This window comes from Nicotiana tabacum, chromosome 7, assembly GCF_000715075.1.
Source record: "Nicotiana tabacum cultivar K326 chromosome 7, ASM71507v2, whole genome shotgun sequence".
In the NCBI taxonomy this organism is placed as follows: domain Eukaryota; kingdom Viridiplantae; phylum Streptophyta; class Magnoliopsida; order Solanales; family Solanaceae; genus Nicotiana; species Nicotiana tabacum.
In genome coordinates, this window is record NC_134086.1 from 30,674,264 (window position 1) to 30,691,621 (window position 17,358).

Below are 17,358 nucleotides of genomic sequence, written 5' to 3' on the forward strand. Positions count from 1 at the left end.
CCACGAAATAAGACCGCGACTATCCTTCCATAAAGAGCGCATTGCTGAAATAAACACAACTGGCTTGACGTAAGGCTCACTTCCACATTTAAATCTATACCCCGACCTCAAGTCGATCCTGATCATGCCAAGCTAGGCCAATAATATTTCACATGTCTATAACCCAATAAGCAGAGTGCCCTCCAGGCATAAATTCTCAAATGGATGATATTACCAAAATTCTCATACTTGGTTTAAATTTCTAATTAATCAAGTGACTACATGTCACACTTATACAATCTTCCTGTGGCACAAGCTCCCACCATCTTCCAAAATAATTAACGGGTTCGCATATTCAAACCACCGGCTGCACTAACGCTAAAAAGTGATCAAGAATCCCTAACCAAGATGCAAAGCCTTTCTCATAGAACACCGGTCTCAGGTGATACTGACATCAATACCCATCTTACTCAAAACACTGGAACTCCTTTCCTGCTCATCCGAGCTTGTGACATCACAGTCATTGACCAAACTGCGACCTTGGTCCTTACTTCAAATTTCATACCACTCACTGCACCTCACGTGTTGATATACGATAGACATGATTTCTATCACATCTCTGGAACCGCTGATAGGCTAATATTTCATCATATAAGACTTTCCATTTAACTTACTTCGGGAGAACTATAGCAATATACAGGCGAATTCTCATAACCGTCGAATATGCCAATATCTAAGTAGTGGTCCAAGCCACCATAACCCTTCCGGGATTTGCCTCCACATAACAAGCCATAACAGAAGAATGCTTCTGAACAAAATCAATTACAATGGCTGACAAGCCTCACACGTACCGCCACAAATCACTTGCATAACTTGCTCACGCTGAAGGAACTGATCACTGACACCAATATGCCAATTCAACTATGGCTAATCAACCTACCTCCTTCCAATTTACCCTTAATTGCCTTGGAAATAATACTTCCCCATTCAACACATAACATACTCCATCTGCACTTGAATCACGAGACCATGCTGTCTCAAATCCCACGAACCATTTCATATCTCCCAAATGCTACACCGCAAGTCAAAATATTATAGATCATTTTGGGCACCTTCTCATAAACTGCTACAAAGCTTGATTCTTATCTGTATCTATAATGTCGACATCATTAGGCACCACACTTTGCCCTTTGAATTCATGAGGACCGTTACTGAGAGCCACCCGCTCCGACTTGGCCCCGAATGCAACCACTCCACTGAATTTTATAACATATGAATACCCTCTCTATGAAGCACCCAGCGGGATCACTTTCCTCGAAGCCTGCACCTATACAAGGCATAAATCATGAATCTTCCCTCAAGTCTGAACATGAGCCAATAAGGCTAACCATAACATGCATTCAACAATTCATTTACTCAAATTACCACTCATGGTCCTTTTTCGTAGCCGCAATAACCCATCAATACGCTAATAACCAGAATTCACGCAGGTAATTAACCATGCAACCCAATCATAAGCGGTGGGACTCTCCCACTTAGCTCAAAGCCACTATTACACGACTTTCGAACACATTAGAACCATTATCTCAAGTCATTTACTCTTATTCAAAATGCAATTCACCTGATCCATGGAACATAACCACACGTGCCTCATTAGCACTCTGACACCGCAAGGTATGACCTCATTCCAGTACAAACAAACATCTTCCTACTCCATGCACCGAGCATTCTTTACCAACGACAGCTTAAGACATACTGTGATTCTCACACATCTATAAAGTACCATGTAGCCTTTGTTCAAGTTTTCCCTCACTCGTGCCATCTTCGGACCAATTTCCGTAACCAGAGCTGATTCGCCAGCATGCCTCGAACCGGAACCAACATAGCACATGACCGCACAATTATCTAATCAATAGCAAACTCCCCAACTTGGCTCGAAGCCATAGATCACAACACATATACACTATTGTTGCCGTAATACCATGGTGAGATTAAACTCACTCCTTCATTCACTCACACAACAGTTAAGCCCACTATTAGGCGACAATTTTTTTTTTTACTAAGTCCCAAATTTTTCAAAAATTTTGGCAGAGTTTCCTTTGTAATTGGGCCTATCCACCTGCCAGAGAATCACCAAAACCATCCTAACAACACATCCACAACTTGACAAAGCATCACAATGAAAAATCAAACACTTAATAGTCCACCTATCATCCAACAGGTCTCCATCGTCACTTCCAAGTCATATAGATACATCTCGCAGTTGTAACATACTCATCACGTAGCTATCCATCCATCATTCCCACTAATAGGGACAATACCGAACATATAAGTTCAAAACACTTGCTCACATAAGAGATAACACTACAGGTAGAATGACCAGGAGTCTCTCTCCACTCTAAATGAGGCATACCCGGTAAAGCTAAGGTTACAGTCTTGGCATGACAGTCCAAGATAGCGTGGTAAGGTGATAACTAGTCCATCCCCAATATAACATCGAAATCAACCATGTTTAAAAGAAACAAATCTACACGATTCTCAAGACCCCTAATCACCACAACACAAGAACGATGGACTTGATCGACAACAATAGAATCACCCATCAGTGTAGATACATAAACAGGAACACTCAATGAATCATTAGGCATGATCAAATACGGTGCAAAATAGGATGACACATACGAGTATGTAAACCCTAGATCAAACAACACTAATACATCTCTATCACAAACCAGAACCATACCTATAATAACTGCATTTGAAGCCTCAGCCTTGGTCCTGGCTGGGAGAGCACAACATCGGGGCTAGGCCCCACCACCCTGAACTACATCTCTGGGATGGCCTGCAGCTGGCTGGCCTCCACCTCTAGCGGCCTGAGCTCCACCTCTAGCACCTCTACTGTCACGACCCAAAATCTCAACCCGATCGTGATGGCGCCTCTCGTGAGGACAAGGCCAGCCAATCAACAAAACAGTACATCTCTTTATAATTACTTAGCAGGAATAAGTCTAAATCATGGGCAATATAATCTTAAATGCGAAATAAACGTGATAGAACAAGGAAAACCATCCCAACTCAGCCCGAAATTGGGGTGTCACAAGTCATGAGCTACTACAGAGTTTACTAATATTTTACAAAGTCTGGAATTATCATAAATAACAAAGATAAGGGAGAAAATGGGGTTGTGGACGTCAACAGCTACCTCGTTACTCCTAGTCACTGCCTGGCCTGGAAAGAATCAGCACTCAGGAGCGAACTCAGCTCTGCCTATATCTGCACACATGGTGAAGGGAGTAATGTGAGTACTCCGACCCAGTGAGTAATAAAAATAAATAACGACTGAAAACATGAAATCTCATAACGACACAATATAGCGTTATCCCAAGCAGTAAAATCAGTTATACAGTAAAACAGTGAGTATCAGATAATTCTTCTTTTAAAACAGTAAAGACAAATAATTTCCACAAAAAGGATAAATCAAAAGCTTGCCCCTCGGGCTTAATATGTAAATCTCAGTATAGTATCAGCCCCTCGGGCTCACTCCCAACTTACCAGCACACAACATCAGCCACTCGAGCTCACTTCCAACTCACCAGCACATAACATCAGCCCCTCGGGCTCACTCCCAACTAACCACACACAAGCAACGGCCTCTCGGGCCCACTCCTAACTCACCTGGGTACCCTGCGCTCACTGGGGGTGTGTACAGACTCTGGAGGGGCTCCTACAGCCCAAGCGCAATATCAATAGGCCTGAAAGCCTTCACACATCACACACGAGGCCTGAAAGCCTCCTCATATAACACTCGAGGCCTGAAAGCCTCCTCACATCACTCAACATATCCTCACGTATGGCCCTCGTCCTCAATTAGTCCAGAAAATAATCATAAGCCTCTTGGGCATCAGTAAAACAATAGTGCTCAGCTCAACAAAATTATAAATATCATTAAATCTCGAGTTGAGTATAAATGTAGCTGAGTTCACAAAATAATATAATTCAATTGGACTATGTTCAAATAATATTTCAATTCGTGAGGAAAATAGTGATGTAAATTCACAAAAGATTTCAGATAATTGACACGAAGCCCAAATATGGCAATAAGCCCAATCATAGTAAAAAAAACAATAAATCTTTATCAATTACGTGGTAAAAATATCAACTGGGATGGACCAAGTCACAATCCCCAATAGTAAATGACCCCGCGCTCGTCATACAACGCGTGTCTCATCTCAACAAAGCAGTATGTTATGCAATCCGGGGTTTCAGACCCTCAGTGCATCATTTAAAATCATTACTCACCTCGAACCGATGAAATCTATAGCTTGCGACGCCTTTGCCCCTCAAATCAGCCTCCACGCGCGTCGAATCTAACCAAAATCAAAGCGAATACATCACAATATGCTAAGGGAACAATACCCAATCGAAAATACTCGAAAAATGCTAAAAATCACGAAGTTGGCAAAACCCGAGCCCCGGGCTCACTTCTCGAAAAATTACGAAAGTCACATTACCGGATTCCTTGTCTCGCCACGAGTCCGTACATATAAAATTTACCAAAATCGGAGTTCAAATGACCCCTCAAATCTTCAAATCTTATTTTCAAATCCCTAGATCCAAAATCCCCAATTTACACCTCAAAAACATGTAATCTAGTCGGATTATTCGATGATAATTCAATATTATGGAGTAGAAATAATCACATGTGACTTACCTCAAGATTTCTCATGATTTCTTGCTCAAAAATCGCCCCAAACCGTGTTATTTCGCAAGAAAATAGGTAAAAAAAAATGAGCGGAAACGCAGCAGCTTTTAATAAGCAAATCTGGTCGCTAAAGACCCAAATCTGGTCGCTAAAGGTGCTAATTTGGTCGCTAAAAGTGCCACACCAGACCTGATACACCAGCACTCTTTAATTTCACTAAAAAGGCTCTAACTCTTTCATACGAACTCGAAATTAGACGATTCTTGTTCGTATAAGTCACAAATAATAATACGAACACAAACCTTCAATCGAAACTCAATTCGGAGCTCATTTGCCCAGTGCGATATCCATTTCGCTCGTTAAACAATTACTCATGTTTCGCGTCAAAAACCCAATCGCGACTTGATGAAATTAGACCAAAATTTCCAGATCAGTCCTATAATTCATTATCAAAATTTCGGAAGTCTCGGAATCAAATTTGGATCTCTAGAACTAAAAATGAACCTTTAAATCATTACATTTATGCTCAAAACGGCAAAAATCTTCCAAAAACTCTTCCAAAATTTGTCTGAGCCTCATGGGATCCCAACAAAGTATACTAACAAGTCCCATAATATGACACAAACTTAGTTGTTTCTTCGAATCACCAAAAACAACGCAAAATACTAAATTCACCTCGGATTCAGGCCTATGAACTTTGAAACTTCTAATTTTCACATCCGATGTCGAAACACGTCAAAACTAGTCCGAATGATCTCAAATTTTGCAGACAAGTCCAAAATGACATAATGAAGCTACAGCAACTCTCGGAATTCCATTCCGAGCCTCGGATCAAAATCTTACCTATCAACCGGAATTCGCCAAAATACTAACTTTACCGATTCAAGCTTAATTCTACACCGGTCATCACAAAAATATTCCGGACACACTCCTATGTCCCAAATCATCTAACAAAGCTATCTGAACCATAAAATTCGCATTTCGAGCGCTCTAACACATAAGTCAATATCCGGTTGACTTTTCCAACTTAAGCTTCCTTAAAAGAGACTAAGTGTCTCAAACCTTACCAAAATCATTCAGGAATGACTTCAAATTTTGCACACAAGTCACATTCGACATTACGGACTTGCCCCAACTTTCGGAATCGCATTCGGACCCCGATATCAAAATTTCCACTTCCGGTCGAATTTTCTCAAAAACCTTCAAATTTCTATATTTAGCCAAACGCTCCAAAATGACCTACGGACCTCCGAATTCACTTCCGATCGCGCTCCCAAATCCAGAATCACCATACGGAGCTATTCCCAGTCTCGGAATTCCTAACGGACATCAATAACACTCATTTTAAGCCAAACTGATGCAATTTCTTCTAAAATGCTATCTTCCACAATAGGCGCCAAAACGCTTCCGGATTATCCAAAACCCGATCTGGGCATACGTCCAAGTACGAAATCATCATACGAACCTGTTGGAACCTTCGTATCCCAATTCCGAGGTCGTTTACTCAAAATTCCAATCCTAGTTCATTTCTTGAATTTTAAGCTTTCAAAATGAGAATTTCCATTTAGATTTGACTCCAAACTTCCTGAATTTTAATTCTGACCATACACACAAGTCAATATACCTGAGATGAAGCTACTTATGGCCTCAAACTGCTGAATGACGTGCCGGAGCTCAAAACGACCGATCGGGTCGTTACATCTACCTCCACCTCTAGCACCTTTACCCCCATCTCTAGCTGGCTGGGCGGCCTGTGGGACACCTGGTGCCTGGACCATAGCACGAGAACCCTGATGTAGAGAACTGATCGAAGCTCAAGGGCAATACCTAGCAATGTGCCTCGTGTCGCCACATATGAAACAAGCCCTCGGCAGTTGGGGATGATGACCTTGGAAACTCTAAAGCGGTGGTGCACTGATAGGTGCTGGTGGTACACTATAGGACTGCTGATCAGAATACTACATCTGAGGACCATGGCTACCTGAAGCATTATGAGAAACCTGAAGTGCTGACTGGAAAGGCCTAAGGGGTGGCCTCTACCATATGAATCTCTACCTCAAGATGAGGTACCACTGAATCTGCCTAAATGACGGGGACTCTTATCGGACCCATGACCACCTCCATGTGACAGAATAATCTCCACTCTTCTGGGCACATTGGCCGCCTCTTGGAAAGATATCTCACTCCCAGTCTCCCTAGCCATCTGAAGACGAATCAGCTGAATAAGACCATCAATAAACCTCCTCACCCTTTCTCTCTCAGTAGAAAGTATGACAAGAGCATGGCGAGCTATGTCGATGAACCTGGTCTCATACTGGGTAACAGTCATGGAACCCTGTTGGAGGCGCTCAAACTGCCTCTAATAGGCCTCTCTCTGAGTAATGGTGAGAAACTTCTCTAGAAATAGCTGTGTGAACTATTCCCAAGTCAAGGCTGGCGATCCGGCTGGTCTAGCTAAGCAATAATCCCTCCACCATGTCTTGGCGGATCTAGACAAGCGAAACGTAGCAAACTTGACCCCATTGGTCTCAACAATACCCATGTTCCTGAGAACCTCGTGGCAGCTGTCTAGGTTATCTTGGGGATCCTCAGCAGATGCACCGCTGAAAGTAGAAGTGAAGAGCTTGGTGAACCTATCCAGCCTCCACAAAGTATCGGCAGACATAGCCGCTCCATCGCCGGTCTGAGCTACCACACCCGGCTGAACTGGTCTAACTGGATGAACCGTTGGAGTTTGAATCTGGGAAGCTACCTACTCCGGAGTGCGAGTAGCAGGAGTCTGGGATCCTTCTCCAGCCTGAGAGACGGCTGGTGCTACAGGAAGCAAGCCTGCTCGGGTGACACTCTCCATGAGACCCACTAATCGGACCAGAGCATCCTGAAGAACGGGGGTAGCAATAAACCCCTCTGGGACCTAAATTGGGCCCACCAGAACTGCTGGGGCCGGAACTTCCTCATAAAAATCAACCTGAGGCTCCGCCACTAGGGCTGCTACTCGGGGTTGAGCTCTGCTCCTACCTTGGCCTCTAGCACGGCCTTGACCTCGCCCTCTTCCCCTCGTAGGAGTTGTTGCTGGGGGCTCGGGCTGCTGAGCGGTGGATGACGAAGCGCATGTTCTCGCTATCTGCGAAAGAACATAGTAGAAATTCAATTAGCATTGAGAAACAAACCGCACGACAAGAAGGAATGAATGCGAAGTTTTTCCTAACCCTGTAGCCTCTGGGGGATAAATACAGACGTCTATGTACCGATCCCTCAGACTCTACTGAGCTTGTCCATGAATTGTGAGACCTATGTAACCTAGAGCTTTGATACCAACTTGTCACGACCCGGATTTCCCACCCTTGGAAGTCGTGATGGCGCCTACTCGTAAAAGCTAGGCAAGCCACGAAATTTAGAAGATTCTTTACTTCTTTGTTTTAATCCCTTTAATAACTGCTTTAACATGTGATAAACATTTAAATAATAGCAGAATATGAGATTAAGCGGAAGACTTAAACAAAATAAACCAAAATAATTCGGAAATCAGTATATGCCTCTACCTAGAAACTGGTGTCACAACTTTCACGGACTATCTATGATTACTACATACAAACGTTTGAAAGAAGGAACACTGTCTGTCTCGGATACAATGATAACAGAACAAAATAACTAATAGAAGACACGTCGGGCCTGCGAACGCCTACAGGACTACCTCGGGATCTTGCTGGACTGAAGGTTGGCTCCCAAGCTATTGCTGCTGACCCAGTGCTGCTCTGGTATCTGCACATAAGTGCAGAGTGTAGCATCAGCACAACAGACCCCATGTACTAGTAAGTGTCTGGCCTAACCCTGGCGAGGTAGTGACGAAGCTAGGACCAGACTCCAGATAAACCTGTGCAATTATATATATATATATATATATATATATATATATATATATATATATATATATATATATATATATATATATATATATATACACACACAAATAAATAAAGATAGGAGGGGGAAACATGCTTCGGGAAATAACAGGTAAAACAGAATATCAAGAGAATTATAAAGGAATCAAAATCAACCCCTTACAAGAATGAGGAAAAGCAAAGGCAGATTTGACTTTCTTTTCACATCTTGTTGCAGGCGTGCAACCGGATCCCGATTCCTGTATCTCGTGGCAGGCGTGTCATCCGCTCCCATTTAATTCCAATAATAATCACAAGGAATCACGGCAAGGGAACAAAAGCAATATGACAACTTCCCCGCAAGGGAACAATACTATCAAAACAAACATCCCGGCAAGGGAACAATACTATCAAAACAAACATCTCGGCAAGGGATCATTAATATCCAACAATCATCCCGACAAGGGAAACAATGGTCATAATAACATATGAAGCGCAATAAACCACAACGGAGTCATAACAATTATAATACAAGACTCACGAGCATGCTTGACACCAACGTATAGATACTCGTCACCATGCCTATACGTCGTACTCCACAATTAACATGTAGCAAATAAGACACAACTCCTAATCTCTCAAACTAAGGTTAGACCAAACACTTACCTCGCTTTGCAACCAATTCAAAATTCCAAAAAGCCTTTGCCTCGCGAATTCCGCTGTCAATTCGCTCGTATCTAGCCACAAGTTACTTAATTACATCAATAAACGCTAAATGATTCAATTTGAATGCATGAAAATGAGTTTTCCAAAGTTTTTTTACCCAAAAAGTCAAAATTGCCCCGGGGCCCACGTGGTCAAAAATCCGAGGTTCGAACCAAAACCTGATTACCCATTCCCCCACGAGCTCAAATATGTAATTTGTTTTGAAATCGAACCTCAAATCGAGGTCCAAATCCCTAATTTTTGAAAAAACCTAGGTTCTACCCAAAACACCCAATTTCCCCCATGAAAATCATTGATTTGAAGTTGAAATCATGTTAAAAGATGTTAATGATTGAAGAAAACTAGTTTAAAACGACTTACAATTGATTGGGAGAAGAAAGGTTATTTGAAAAATCGCTTCTTATGTTTTTGGGTTTTGAAAAATGCAAAATGACTTAAAATCCCGTCTATTTATACCCCTCTCACACCCCCTGTGCGGCCCGCACAAAATGGATTACGGCCGCACAGGCCTTCCTGAGGGTACTGCGGTCCAGTGCCCTGTGCGGACCGCACAAAGTCGACTGCGGCCACACAGCAGCGCCCTATGCGGACCGCACAAAGTTGACTGCGGCCGCACAGCCTCCACCGCGCACTGCACAAGGTCGACCGCGGACTGCACGGGTGGGTTCAGAGACCTGCAACTTCTGGTTTTAAGTCTAAAACATCCCGAAACTCACTCGAGCCCTCGGAACTCCAAACCAAGTGTGCACACTAACTCAAAACATCATATGGACCTACTCGTGGGATCACATCATCAAAATAACATGTAAAATCATGAATTAAACCTCAAAACTCAACAATTTCATCAAGAACTCTCAAAGTTCATAACTCATCAGCCGGAAGTCCAATTCACGTCAAATAAACTCCGTTTTTCACCAAATTTCACAGAAATGTCTTAAATCATATATAAGACCTGTACCGGGTGCCGAAACCAAAATACGGGCCTAATACCATCATGTTCTAAGCAAATTTTATTTCAATTTTCCTTAAACAATTTCAGAAAATAATTTCCTTTAAACATTCATTTCTTAGGCCTGGGACCTAGAAATTCGATTCCGGGCATACGCCCAAGTCCCATATTTTCCTACGGACCATCCGGGACCGTTAAATCACGGGTCCGGGTCCGTTTACCCAAAACATTGACCGAAGTCAAATTTATTCATTTTACAGTCAAAACTTATTATTTTTCCCAGTTTTCACATTTAAGCTTTCCGGCTACGTGCCCGGACTGCGCACAAAAATCGAGGTGGTGCTAAGGGAGATTTTTAAGGCCTCAAAACTTAGAATTTCATTGCAACACAAGTGATGACCTTTTGGATCATCACAAATAACAGGTAAAAATAGAATATCATGAGAATTATTAAGGAATCAAAATCCAACCACTAATAAGAATAAGGAAAACAAAGGCAGATTTCACTTGCTTTTCACATCTTGTTGTAGGCGTGCAACCCGATCCCATTTCCTGTATCTTGTGGAAGGCGTGACACCCGCTCCCATTTCATGTATCTCGTGGGAGGCGTACCACCCACTCTCATTTCACTATATCTTGTGGTAGTCATACCACCCGCTCCCATTTCATCATATCTTATGGTAGGCGTACCACCCGCTCCCATTTCATCATATCTTTGTTGCGGCATGCAACCCAATCCATATATAATATTATTGCGGCGTGCAACCTGGTCCATATATAATATTATTGCGGCGTGCAACCCGATCCATATATAATGTTGTTGCGGTGTGCAACCCGATCCATATATAATATTGTTGCGTCGTGCAACCCGATCCATATATAATATTTACAATTATAACGAGAGTCCAAACAAGGGATCAATAAGGTCTACACTATCCGGGCAAGGGATTCGACAGCATAAGTAAATACGTCTCGGCAAGGGAGAAACAGCTATAACCAAACTTGTTACAAAATCTAACTACCTCATCTTTAATCAAACTTATTACAACATCTAACTATCTCAGCAATACCCAAACATGTTCCAACATCTAACTGCCTCAACTATAACTCAACTAGTTCCAACATCTAACTACTTCAACTATAACTCAACTAGTTCTACGAGAATAACCATAATCCTTACCCAACACAAAGAATCATCAACCTAAGCATTCGTAATATCCATTAAGAACACAATGCCAGGGAACCACAACTAAACAATAGCCCGGCAAAGAGGCGACATAATGATCTCTCCTCTTTCTCACTTTTAAATCACAATTCACTTCACAACTCGAGCCAACGCTCTAGAGGTTCAATTATCACTTATACTTTCATAATTTGTTATACAACTGGAGCCAACGCTCCTCAATGTTCATAGGTCACAATTCTTCCACAACTTTACACAACAAATAGAAATCTTCACCAAGGCATGAATAATACAACGAAGTCATGAAAATCACAATATAAGACTCACAGTCATGCTTGACATCAACGTATAGATACTCGTCACCATGCCTATATATCGTACTCAACAAGAAGCAAATAGCAAATAGGACACAACTTCTAATGGCTCAAGCTAAGGTTAGACCAAACACTTACCTAGATTCCACGAACACAATTTCACGATTCAATTATGGCTTTACCCCTTGATTCCACCACCAATTCGCTCGTATCTAGTCACAAGTTACTTAATTACATCAATAAACGCCAAATGAATCAATTTGAATGCATAAAAATGAGTTTTCTAAAGTTTTACCCAAAAAGTTAGAATTCTCCCCGGGCCCACATGGTCAAAACTCGAGGTTCGAATCAAAACCTGATTACCCATTCCCCCAAGAACCCAAATATATGATTTGTTTTGAAATCGGACCTCAAATTGAGGTCCAAATCCCCAATTTTTGAAAAACCTAGGTTCTACCCAAAACACTCAATTTCCCCTATGAAAATCTTTGATATTGAGTTGAAATCATGTGAAAAGATGTTAATGATTGAAGAAAACGAGTTAGAAATTACTTACCAATGTTTTGGAGAAGAAAGGTTATTTGAAAAATCGCCTCTTATGTTTTTGGGGTTTTGAAAATTGAAAAATACTGAAAATACCGTCTTAATATACTCCTCTCAGACCCCCTGTGCGGACCACATAAAATCAACTGCGGCCGCACAGCCTCCAGTGCGGACAACACAAAATCAATGCGGACCGCACTAGTAGGTTCAGAGAGCTGCAACTTTTTCTGAAACTCCAATAGCCATGTTTAAGCATAAGACACCCCTGGAACCTACCCGAAACTCACCCGAGCCCTCGGGGCTCCTAACCAAACATACATACTAACTCAATGACATCCTACAAATTTATCTGTGCCATCAAATTTCCAAAATAACCTTAATAACAACGAATTAAGTCTCAAAATCAAAGAATTCTTTCTCAAACTTCGTAAAATATCAACTCTTGCAATTTAGGTCCGAATCACGTCAAATGACATTCGTTTTTCACCAAATTTCACAGGATCATCTTAAATCATATATAAGACCTATACCGGTCGCCGGAACCAAAATATGACCCGATACTATCATGTTCTAATCAAATTTCATTTCAAATTCCTTTAAACAATTTCAGAAAATAATTTTCTTTAAAAAAATCATTTTGGGCTTGGGACCTCGGAATTTGATTCCGAGCATTCACCCAAGTCCCATATTTTCCTATGGTCCCGGACCCTCTGGGACCGTCAAATCATGGGTTCGGGTCCGTTTACCCAAAACATTGACCGGAGTCAAATTTATTCATTTTGCAGTCAAAACTTATCATTTTTCATAGATTTTCACATTTAGGCTTTTCCGGCTACGCGCCCGGACTGCGCATGTATATCGAGGTGATGATAAATGAGGTTTTCAAGGCCTCGGAAACACAGAAATTAGTTTAAAAGCAAGTGATGCCCTTTTGGGTCAACATTCTCCACCTCTAAAACAACCATTTGTCCTCGAACGGACATAAGAAGGAAGTACCTGAGTCGGGAAAAAGATGGGGATAACGGCTCCGCATATTGAACTCGGACTCCCAGGTCGATGCCTCAGGAGGCTGACCTCTCCACTGAACATGAACAGAAAGAAAACTCTTCGATCTCAACTGACGAACATGTCTGTCCAGAATAGCCACCGGCTCCTCCTCATAAGACAAGTCCTTGTCCAATTGGATAGTGCTAAAATCTAACATGTGGGATGGATCGCCGTGATATTTCCGGAAAATGGACACATAAAACAATGGATGCACGGCTGATAAGCTCGACGGCAATGCAAGTCTATAAGCTACCTCTCCCACTCAATCAAGAATCTCAAACGGGCCAATGAATCTAGGGCTAAGCTTGCCCTTTTTCCCAAATCTCATCACGCCCTTCATAGGCGACACTCGAAGCAATACCCGCTCACCGACCATGAATGCCAAATCACGAACCTTGTAGTCGGCATAACTCTTTTGCCTAGACTGAGCTGTACGAAGCTTATCCTGAATGATCCTGACCTTGTCCAAGGCATCCTGAACCAGATCCGTACCCAACAACCGAGCCTCTCCCGGCTCAAACCATCCAACCGAAGACCGACACCGCATACCATATAAAGCCTCATAAGGAGCCATCTGAATACTTGATTGGTAGCTATTGTTGTAGGCAAACTCTGCTAAAGGCAAAAACTGATCCCATGAGCCTCCAAAGTCAATGACGCAAGCTTGAAGCATATCCTCCAAAATCTGAATGGTCCGCTCGAACTGCCCGTCTGTTTGAGGATGAAAAGTTGTGCTCAACTCAACCTGTGTGCCCAACTCTCGCTGAACTGCTCTCTAGAAGCGCGAGGTAAAATGCGTACCTCGGTCCAAAATGATAGACACGGGCACACCATGAAGACGAACAATCTCCTGGATATAGATCTCAGCTAGCGTCTCGGATGAATAGGAGACTGCCACAAGAATGAAATGCGCTGACTTGGTCAGCCTATCGATAATGACCATACTGCATCGAACTTCCTCCGAGTCTACGGGAGTCCAATAATGAAATCCACAATGATTCGCTCCCACTTCCACTCGGGAAGCTCAATCCTCTGAAATAAAACACCAGGCCTTTAATGCTTATACTTAACCTGCTAACAATTCAAACATGAGCCACATATGCAACGATATCCTTCTTCATTCTTCGCCACCAATAATGCTGCCGCAAATCCTGATACATCTTCGCAGCGCCCGAATGAATAGAGTACCGGGAACTATGGGCTTCCTCTAAAATAAACTCTCGGAGCCCATCCAAATTAGGCACACAAATTCGACCCTGCAATCTCAAAACTCCATCATCACCTAAGGTAATCTGCTTGGCACCCTTCGTGCTGCATCGTGTCTCTAAGGACACACAAATGGGGATCACCATGCTATCAATCACGGATACGCTCCAATAATGAAGAACGAGCGATTGTGCAAGCTAACACACGGCTGGGCTCAAACACGTCCAACCTCACGAACTGGTTGGCCAAAGCCTGAACATCCAAGGCAGGTGGCCTTTCACTGACCGGAATATAAGTGAGACTGCCCATACTGGCTGACTTCCTAATCAAAGCATCGGCCACCATATTGGCCTTTCCCGGATGATATAAGATGGTGATATCATAGTCTTTCAACAACTCTAACCACCTCCTCTGCCTCAAATTCAACTTCTTTTGCTTGAACAAATACTGAAGACTCTTATGATCCGTGAACACCTCACATGCCACGCCATACAGATAATGCCTTCAAATCTTCAATGCGTGAACAATGGATGCCAAATCCAAATCATAAACCAGATAGCTCTTCTCGTGAATCTTCAACTGCCGCGAAGCATAGGCAATGACCTTGTCATCCTGCATCAACACTGCACCAAGTCCAATAGGAGATTCATCATGATAAACTGTATAAGAACCTGAACCTGTGGGCAAAACCAACACCGGTGCCGTAGTCAGAGCTGTCTGGAGATTCTGAAAGCTCGCCTCACACTCGTCCGACCATCTAAATTAGGCACTTTTCTGAGTCAACCTGGTCATCGGGGCTGCGAGAGATGAGAACCCCTCCACGAACCGATGATAGTATCCTACCAATCCCAAGAAACTCTGAATCTCTATAGTTGATACTGGTCTAGGCCAGTTCTTGACTGCCTCAATCTTCTTCAGATCAACCTGAATACCCTCTGCTGATACAACATGACCCATAAATGCAACTGAACGCAACCAGAACTCACACTTCGAGAATTTAGCATATAACTAACTATCCCTCAAGATCTGAAGAACCACTCTAAGATGTTGATCGTGCTCCTCTCGGCTATGGGAATATATTAGAATATCATCAATGAATACTATCACAAACGAATCCAAGTAATGCCTGAACACTCGGTTCATCAAATCCATAAAGGTTGATGGGGCATTTGTCAACCCGAATAACATCACCAAGAACTCATAATGCCCATACCGAGTGCGGAAAGCTGTCTTAGGGACATCGAATGCCCTAATCCTCAACTGATGGTAGCCAGATATCAAGTCAATCTTTGAAATACCTTGGCACCCTGAAGCTTATCAAACAAATCACCAATCCTCGGCAACGGATACTTATTTTTGATTGTAACCTTGTTCAACTGTCAGTAATCAATACACATCCTCATCGAACCATCCTTTTTCCTAACAAACAACACCGGCGCACCCCAAGGCGAAACACTAGGTCTAATGAAACCCTACTCAAGCAAGTCTTGCAACTGCTCCTTCAACTCTTTCAACTTAGGCGGCGCCATACGATACGACTTAATAGAAATGGGATGAGTGCCCGGGGCCAAATCAATGCAAAAATCAATATCCCTGTCGGGAGGCATACCCGGCAGGTCTGAAGGGAAAACCTCAGGAAACTCACGAACAATGGGCACAGAATCAATAGAAGGAACCTCGGCACTAGAATCACGAACATATGCCAAATAAGCCAAACAATCCTTCCCGATTATATACTGAGCCTTCACATAGGAGATAACACTACGGGTAGAATGACCAGAAGTCCCTCTCCACTCTAAACGAGGCAACCCGGCAAGGCTAAGGTCACAGTCTTGGTATGAAAGTCCAAGATAGAGTGGTAAGGTGATAACCAATCCATCCCCTATATGACATCAAATCAACCATGTCCAGAAGAAGCAAATCTACACGAGTCTCAAGACTTCCAATCATCACTATACATGAATAATGGACACGATCCACCACAATAGAATCACCCACCTGTGTAGACACATAAACAGGGGCACTCAAAGAATCACTAGGCATGATCAGATACGGCGCAAAATAAAACCGAAGCTTCTCTACCACAAACTAGAACAGTACCTGCACCTCCACCTCTAATACCTTTTACCTCCGCCTCTAGCATCTCTACCTTCACCTCTAATACCTCTACCTCCAGCTAACTGAGCGGGCTGGACGAGTCCTTCAATGAACCTCCTCACTCTCTCTCACAGTGGGAAGTATGATACGAGCATGACGAGCCAAGTCTGAATTTGATCTCGTACTGAGTAACAGTCATAGAACCCTGCTGGAAACGCTCAAACTGCCTCTGATAGACCTCTCTCTGAGTGATGGGGAGAAACTTCTTCAGAAATAGCTACGTGAACTGTTCTCAAATCAAAGTTGATGACCTAACTGGTATAGCCTATCAATAATCCCTCCAACAGGACTTGGCGGGTCCAAATAAGCGAAAAATAGCAAAATCGACCCCATTGGTCTCCACGATCCCCATGTTCCTGAGAACCTCATGACAGTTGTCTAGGTAGTCTTAGGGATCCTCAGAAGATGCACCGCTGAAAGTAGTAGTGAAGAGCTTGGTGAAACTTATACAACCTCCACAAAGCCTCCGAAGACATAGCTGATCTATCACCGGTCTGTGCTGCTGCTTGGCTGAAAAAGCAGTACATGACCTCGCCATTCACAAAAGGACAAGAGTAGGGGTTTCAATTTAACACTAAGAGAACAAAATCGCACAACAGGAAGGAATGAATGAGAAGTTTTTCCTAACTCTGTAGCCTCTGAGGGATAAATACAAACGTCTCTGTACCGAT